This window comes from Fukomys damarensis, unplaced genomic scaffold (assembly GCF_012274545.1).
Source record: "Fukomys damarensis isolate Sample0158 unplaced genomic scaffold, DMR_v1.0_HiC HiC_scaffold_1, whole genome shotgun sequence".
In the NCBI taxonomy this organism is placed as follows: domain Eukaryota; kingdom Metazoa; phylum Chordata; class Mammalia; order Rodentia; family Bathyergidae; genus Fukomys; species Fukomys damarensis.
This window is the reverse complement of record NW_022900913.1, coordinates 12617273-12626038: the sequence shown is the minus strand read 5'-3', so window position 1 is coordinate 12626038 and position 8766 is coordinate 12617273.

Here is an 8766-nt window from a genome sequence, read left to right as displayed (position 1 = left end):
TGAGACTGAGTAGCGCTTATCTGGGCAGCAAAGACAAGGGCTGACAAGGGCATCCAGTATTTCATTGACCCAAGCATAGGAATGTAAGAAGGGCGTGCTTTGAAAACATTTAGCAGCACAGTGTAAAGCAACTGGAAGCATCAGGCAGGAGGGATAGCTGCTATGCAAATGAGATGTAAAGGGGGAAGGCACTGCTTGTCTTGTTTGGAGATATCAAAGGGTGTTGAGACTGGGTTGCAATTAACCAGAGTCTGTTAATAGTGGGCAGAGATGTCTGCTACAGATGTAGCAGGGGTCATTTATGTGGATGAAGGTGAGAAGGGCCTTCTGGGATGAAGAAGTGCAAGGAAGCATACAGTATAGCCAATACTCACTGAAGACATACCAAGTAGAAGTTGCTGTGTAGACAACATAGATGCCATATCCCCCTCCCTTGTGAAGTTCGCCATCAGGGCAAGAAACTCAGGTAAAAGAGCCTTTAGTCAGCCTTCCCACTATTGGGGAAAAATATCTGACCCATACAACTTAAAGGAGGAGAGGCTTAATTTGGCTTATGGTTTCAGGGTTTCAGTCCGTGGTCACCTGGTTCTAAATTAGAATCATCATGGTGGACAGGTGTGGCAAAACAAAACTGCTTAGTTCATGGGAGCTAGAAAGCAGGGAAGAGGGGAAAGAGGCCAGGGAAAGATTCCTTCCAAAGGCAGCCCCAGTGACCCACATCCTCCAACTAAGGCCCTCCACCTAGCAGCACATTTGGCTATGAACAGAAGTGGATTCATTCACTGATGAGTACAACATCACTGTGATCCCTTCACCTCTCCAGGAGTCTCCTAATCCAGTCAGGGTGACGATTTGAGCTTAACTGGCATAGGTCCTTGTAGTATGTTCTCATCACTGCTATACTAGAGTCTGTAGGAGGGGCAGTCATGGTGGCTGGTGGTCATAAAAATCTAGAGAAGAAGAAATGTTTCACCACAGCCCTGAAGGGTCAGTGGAAATTGGCCAAATTAGTTGTTTTAGACCAGTGAAGCAGTATATGTGAAAGTTCAGAGGACAGAGAATGTATCAGTCAGATTTCCTACCACTGATGCACAACACCTCAGTTTAAAGGAGGAGAGGTTCAATTCAGTCATGGTCTGTAAGAGTCAGTCCATTGTTGTCTGGGTCCAAGGCAGAGACATTGTGACTGAAGTATGTGGCAGAACAAGCAAAGATGCTTAGTTCATGGTGGCAGGAAGTAGAACAGGGCACAGTGCCAGGGAGGAGTAGGCTAGGGACCAGATATAGACCCTAAGGTCACACTTCCATAATCCACCCAGGACTGGGTTTTTGTAATCCCCTCAGGGGCTCCCTAGCCAATCCAGTTGACACAACCAAGTGTAACCACCACCGGTTGCCTGCATGGGGAGGTGAGATAGGAAAAGGGTGAGGCGAAACAGGAGATGAGGTACTAAAGATGGCAGCCATGAAAGGCCTCCACCATGGAGTGAAGGGATGTCCTCAGAGCAGGCAGGAGCAGGGGTTTCAGTCAACGGTCAGAGTAGTTTTCTATCCTTTGGACAAGGAGATGGTGTCCGGAAAGAAGGAGCAGGAGGTGAGGTGGAGGGAGGCGACCTACACCCAGAAAACCCTTGGCGCTAGTCTAAGGACTGGGACTCTTTCAGGCCTAGAGCATCAGTAGGGCGTCACAGATAACCTGTGGGGCTGACACTAGGGCTTCTGCTACAGAAATGCTCAGGGGCAGCGGCGGGGGCATGGGAAGCCATTTTGGCATCTGGAGAGTGGGTGTGAGGAGGAAGTCTCTGGGGAACCATCGTGTTCCCCACAAGGAGCCACTGGTCAGAGTTGCCCAAGGTCCTGTGGGTGGGAGAGCCACAGGGCAGTGTGGGTTGGAAGTGGCCTTCTGGGTGGGGCCCTGGAATGGTGGCTGACGTCCTAGTGCACCCGAGGCCAGCCTGGCCTAGAAAGCTGCATGTGAGGAGCCCAGAGCTCCCTGAAGGGACTCACAGTCCTGCGGAGACATGTTTTTTATGGCACCAAGGTTAGAGTTGTCAAGATTTTGGCTCTAAAAATGAAGATGCTGTGACAGGCCAGCCGTATAATGTTGAATTCACAACCACCGTATAAATGTTCGTCCTGCACCAGATACTCGGCAGCTCCCCAGTGGAGCCTCTCACTCTGTGCATTGTATGTGACAGTCGGATGAGGAGGGAGTGGTCGCTGCTAATGTTCTCACTCTGCTGATTCGCAGAGACACCGGGACCCAGGGGAGTGGTGAGGCAATGCCAGGGCACACGCTCGTGAGCAGCTGGGCTGCTTTACAGCTTGGAGGTTTGGCCACAGGGTTGCCCTTGACTGCTGGTTGGTTGCTCTGCCCTGGAACTGCAGTTGGCTGCCTACTTCAGCATTCTTCCTGTGGCACTTGGCGGCGACAGAATTCTCTGTAGTCAATCCAAGTACTGACTGGGACTTCTGGTATTTAGATAAGAGTGAATCAGACTCTTGCGTTATCATTTCTCAAACTTTAGATCTTCAGGCCAGCCTTCAGACGTTTCTTTTTGTCTTTTGTGCTTCCAGGACTTGACCCTTGCATGCCAAAAACCAAACTGTGGGTGAGTTTTAGCGCATTCTGTGGGTGAATGGAATTGATCCGCATCCTGAGTGGCGCCCCCTGTAGGTGGCCAGGAGGCTGCCCTGGCTGAGTCCTAAGGGCTTCCCTGTGTTGTACTCTGTGGTGATGGGGAGGGGGTGGTTCAGGCAAGTTGCCTGGCTTTCTGGGAACAGTGTGTGGTCTAGCTTAAGCCATGCCTGGAAGAACCCCAGGCAGAAATTCACATCCTGGCCTTGGTAACACAGCTTTCAAACACAGTATCTTACCCTGTCATCAAACAGGGTGCACCGAGTTGAAAGAATGTCATGGCTGTTTACATTTTGGGCTGGGTCTGGAGCTTGATGCTACAGTGGTACCAGTTTCCCCCTCATCCAAAAGCCTCCTGGCAGTTTTTCTTGTGTTCTGCCAGTCTGTGAGGTCCTGGAGGAAACGTGCCCGAATTGAGCAGATTTCAGCGAGGAGGAGCAGGGTGAATTAGTAGGCACCTAGGACCCCTCGCCACCTGGCCTTTTCAGGCACTGACCGGAGTCCCGAACTTCTGGCACATGGTGGGAGATACTGGTTCTGGTGGTCCAGTTCCTAAGCTCTGACCTAGAAACCAGGTTGTTTTGTTGGTAGCTGAGCCCTCTCCAAAGAAAACATCCACTGATGAAACAAAAGGAGAGGGAACCTTTTGTTCTGGTTTCACCACCTCATTTTCTAGATGAGGAAATGCAGTCCGGAGGAGCTGTGGGATTGAGTTCGTGACAGCCCGACCAGTGTCAGAGGCTCCTGACCTCTTTGGTAAACTCCCTGCTGCCCAGTATTGAAACAGCGAGCATGCTGTAATGCAGGGAGCAGAAGGATTTTCCTCATGTGCCCAAGAAGTGCTGATTGCATTTCATAGGTCAGTGCAGGAGCTTGGCTGTGCTGATGGAGAGGCGTCATTGGGATTTGGGTCTGGAGACGGCAATACCAACCCATGTACCCACGCTCCGCCAGGACTGTTAAAGCCGAGTCTCGAGTCTGCCTTGGACCTCAGCACCCTCCCTGCCTCCCTAACAAGTGAGTCCTCCCTCCCCTGTTTGCCAGGAGGAGGGAGCACTGTCTCTTCTCCAGGACAGACTGGTGGCTTGCATCCTACCACGGCTGGTGACGCGAGGTGTCGGGCTAATGGAACTGTAGCCTTCTCCCACAGCCTGAGGCCGCGCCCATCCCAGAGAACCTTTCACACTGGCATTAAACTCTCCAAAGGAAATGTTTCATGTGCCCGATGACAAGCCAACGCTGACGTTTACTGAAGCAATACCAGCACCTATTAAAGTGGACACAGCTGCTTTGATCATTGTGTTTTCATAAGGACAGAATGAAGTCCCTCCAGAGAGAGGCTGGCCTCCTCTCATTAAGCTCTTTCCTAGCTCCTGCATGAATAGAACATGGAGTGTCTGTAAAAATCTATGCATGCACTCATCTATAGAATGGGCGTTGGGCCGGGGATTTAGCTCAGTGAGGCCGCCGCCTGCCTTGCAAGGGCAAGATCCTGAGTTTGATCCCTAGTACTGCAATTTAAAAAAAGGGGGTGGCCTTAAAATTCAGAACTTTCTTGTGACACAAAACCAGAATACGAAGACAAAGGCAAAAGATGGCTGTCGGAGTAGCACAGTTTAAGGGCTAAGGGTGCAGGGTGCAGGGCCGAGGACTTGGGCCTGGCCAGCGCCCTTCCCTGGGGAATTTCACCCAGGTCAGAGGTGGCTTTGTGTCCCAGACTCAGGTGTTTGGGATTTGCACGAGCTCCACATCCCTCTGCAGGCGGAGGAAATGGTTCCCGAGCTGAAGAAGGGATGTGGTACGACATAGGACAGACAGTCCTCCACAGTCAGGTCCCTGTCTTCAGAATGGGTAAGCCCCGGGGTATTGACAGTACGGAGACTTAACTTCATCTATTTCTTCACGAAGGCATATCTTCTTGGAACACCTTTTGAATTTCATTTCCGAGTATTTTCTGGGTAAATTAAAAACAGCTTGCGCCATTTTGTCATCCATAATATCGAGAATCTTTGGAGTTTGGTGTGGTGGTGCACACCTGTAATCCTAGCACTTGGAAGGCTGAGGCAGGAGGATTGCTGTGAGTTGTAGGCCGGCCTGGTATACATGGTGAGGCCAAGGCCAGCCTATATAGCAGGACTGTGTCACCCTCCCACCCCGCCACCAGAAGAGCCAGTCAGCCTAGGACTCAGGCTCTGTTTCCTGTCTCGCCATGGTCCGTCCACCCAGGGACTGTGCTAACCAGGGGGCCATCACCAGATGTGGCCTTTCTACCTTTGACCGTAGCCATCAGCACAAGTACACCCCTTTTCTGTAACTTACCCAGTCTCCGGTGTGTGTTACTAGTGACAAAACAGACTAACACAGTGGGTTCACGGAAGCCAAGACTTCTGTTAAAGAAGAAATAATCTAAGCCAGGGGCCAACCCTGCTCCCCATGGCTTCCCAGCGTGCCTTCAGAAATTGATGCAGTCTTTCCTGCCCCCTGTACACTGTTTTCCATTACTCAAGCTGTTACTCTTGTGACAGCGTGGTTTGGAGAGTTCGTGATTAACGATTACGTTGATTATAGGCGTGGTTAATGATGACGTTAACCGGGTCTTTTGTTACTGAATGAGCCACACAAACAGGTTCTCACTGAGCACTGCTGTTGGCAGGCGGGATGGAGGGGCAGTGAGGAGAGGGCCATGCCCTCGTGAGCTTGTAGTTTAAGATGGGAAACAGTGCACAGGCAGAGGAGCATCCAACGGAAACCCAGAGGAGCGAGCAGAAACCGCACTCTGGGGGAGCCATGGGGCCCAGTTCGAGTTCTGGCTCCCAGGAGCCTGGGTTAGGTTTTCCTGGCTGTGGCCGCCATGCTCGGGTTTTGAGTCAGGAACTCACAGCCATGCCTTCGGCAAACCTTTGAGAACAAATGCCTTCTGCCAAAGAAGCCAGGTTTCATTTCTTGGACGTGGCCTGTCCCTGTGGATTTAAAGTTCTGATGTAGCTGACTGCACGACTGGGCTAGGAGGGGTGTCCAGAATGCGCAGTGCATGTTTACATTTTAAATTTGTTACAATAAAAGACAGTGCCATGACCCCCCAACCCCTTCCTTTGAATACACTCGTCCCACGGTTCTTGTGACCTCTGAAGCAGCTCTGGAGTCCTCTTCCGTGAGTGTTTTCAGAAAGTGTGGTTAAAAAAAATAGGATGGGGGAGAGGAGGAGGAAGTAAAAGGAATTAAGGTGTATCTGTGCCTGTGCTGAATCCCCACGAGGAATGTAATCCGTACGTACTGCAAACACGTACGAACAAAAACGCAAACGAAAATAGCGTCAATGCTGCGGCCAGGTGTCATCCAGCAGAACGGGAAACTCACGAAAACGTTGTGCTCTGTCCTCATCCATCTTATTCACTGAATCTGACACTGTGGAACTTCTGGCTCTTTCCCACAGTCAAGACGACCACGAAAGGGAAATGTTTAGAATTGATTTGAGACGTCAAGGCAGCCAGAACTCTGCAACTAAAGACACTCAGGAAAGGGGGCTTCCAGGACTGCTTCAGAAAGTGACAAGTATGATGGGATAAGCGTGTAAGGATGTGTGTGTGTGTGTGTGTGTGTGTTTTCATTTAAAGTGTTTTGGTGTTTTTGTGACAGGATCTTACTATGCATCCCTGGCTGGTTTTGAACTCACTGTGTAACTTGTGGTGATTCTCCTGCCTCAGCCTCCTCCTGAGTGCTGAGATGCCAGGCATGCACCACCACGCCTGACCTGTGTTTTGTACCGTAATCATTTTTAAAAAGTTAAACATTTACCGTAGTTTTTAAAAATCACACCTTGTAGATTTGACAGAAGATCTGTTCAGCGAGACAGCTCTGTCTCCTTCCCTGCTCCTCCTATGACCTTCGGGTAGGGCAGAGGCGCGGGGCTGCTCCAGGCTCCCAGTGCCTCATGAGCTGTAGTCACTTCTGGTTGAACTGAGCGCTTTGTTCCCATGGCTCGTGTTTCATGCTGAGTACAGGCACAGCTTGTGCACAGAGCCCGATGAGAAGCTGCTGTCTTCCCTCCTGGTGCTTTGTCGCAGTCATTGACAGGTGTCCCCGCCGTCCTCTGGGCTCGGTCTGGCCCGGAGAGCCGAAGGGGCTGAGTCTCAGTGGAATCACCTGAGAGGTGTGTGTCCCGCTGAGCTCGGTGGCTTGGTCTCCGTTGCCTAATTAGAGAGAGCGGTTGGTTGTATGCGTGTTGGGCACGTGTGCGTGTGTGTGGCACAGGTGTGCACAGAGTGGTGACGGTGAGTGTGCAGAGCTGCCGAGGAGAGAGAGCATTTCCGGTGAACTGGTGCGAGTTTTTAAACTGTGTTGGAAGGGGAGGCTCCTGCAACACTTCTGATCACCATTTCTCCTGTTCTTCCAATGTTATGGCTGCATTTTGGGGGAACAGCGGAAAGCTTTACAAACTAACGTCCTCAGAGACTCACTTTTATTCTGCCTGTCGTTGCTCAGAACGAGCCTGGCATGGTGTCGGCAACATTCACTTATCTTTTGGGCTCGCTGGGCTGGATCAATCCACTTTCTTTACGAAGGAGACATGGCGTGTGTCCCCGAGTTAGTCTGTCATTTTCTCCCGTTGGGAAAGTGTTCCTGGCTGGGTGTTGTGGTGCATACCAGGATGAGGCAGGAAGATTCCAGGTTCAAGTTTAACCTGGGCAACTTAGCAGGGCTCTGTCTCAAAATAAAAGGAGAAAAATGGCTGAGGATGGTGCTCAGTGTGCAGGCCCTGTGCTCAAGCTAGAGTACCAACAACAGAACCAAAAAAACCCCCCAAAAGATGCCCCCAGGCATGAGTTCTTACTCTGGAGTCATCATTTCTGAAGCAGTGTAGTGGCTGTGTCTCATCTCAGCTCGGGGCTGTGCTTCAACTTGAGTCCTTTTTTCCTTGCTTATTCTTTTGCCCAATTCCCTTATTTTTTATTTATTTTTTGGGGGGCGGTTTTGAGACAGGGTGTCACTGTGTAGTTGAGACTGACCTGGAACTCACTGTGTAGCTCAGGCTGGTCTTGAACTCACAGCGATCCTCCTGCCTCAGCCTCCCGAGTGCTGGGATTACAGGCGTGAGCCACCACGCCTGGCTCAATTCCCTTCTTTTTTATATTTATTCTGTATTATAATAGATACTTATGCTCTCTGGATGGGATTTAGAGATGATAGAAATGAATGTTCATGGAGGCTGACTCTGTGTGTGTGTGTGTGTGTGTGTGTGTGTATGTCGAGGGTGGGGAAGTTTCTTGAAAGAGTTGAAATAGCTTCTTGCCAGATAAACTGAAAACCAGGGACCCAGTGGCTTTATCTTTCTGAGCTGTGGTTTTCCTCGTTTGTAAAAGAAGAAACATTTGGGTGATGCCGTCATCCATCCCCTCAGGGCTTAGCAGTGAAGCCCTGAGAGACCGCTCACCTTGAGTCTGTGGCCATCATTTGGGACCCTGAGGAATTGTCGGCCATCAAAAGAGATTTACTGTCCAGCCAGGTTTACTCTAGAATGTTCTAGGACCACAGAGCTGAGAGACTCACTGCATTGGGTCCAGGTAGCAGCTACCGATGCATCCTGCCGTGTACTTACACACAAGTCTCTCTCTCTCTCTCTCTCTCTCTCTCTCTCTCTCTCTCTCTCTCTCTGTCTTCACCAGAAGGTGTTTTCCCACCTGGGATGACAACATAGTCAGTCAGTCTTGGAGTCCAGCTGGAATGTGGCCACTGGCACCAGGCCCAGAGCGGCCATTCCCAGTACTTCCTGTTAATGACAACCTTTTCCTGCCTCAGGTTTGACCACAGAATAGCAGGCAGTCATGCTGTCCTACTCCCACATGCTGTGACTGAGGGGCCATGGCCGTCCCCTGGAAAGATGTGCCCTGCAGCTCCACTTTACCTCCCACCCTGTCTCGGTTGGGACAGCTGCACCCACAGGGATTATGACCCTCAGCTTTAGGCTCCCTTTCCCGGGGCTGCCTTTCCGAGGGAAGATGCCCAAGGCCATCGCTGGTCTGTACCCTGAACGCATCCGTGGAAACTCTGAATGCACGTGTCCCTCTCCATGCCTGGCTCCTATATGATTTTTTGATCATTTCGGCATCAAATGAAAAAAAAAAAAAAAC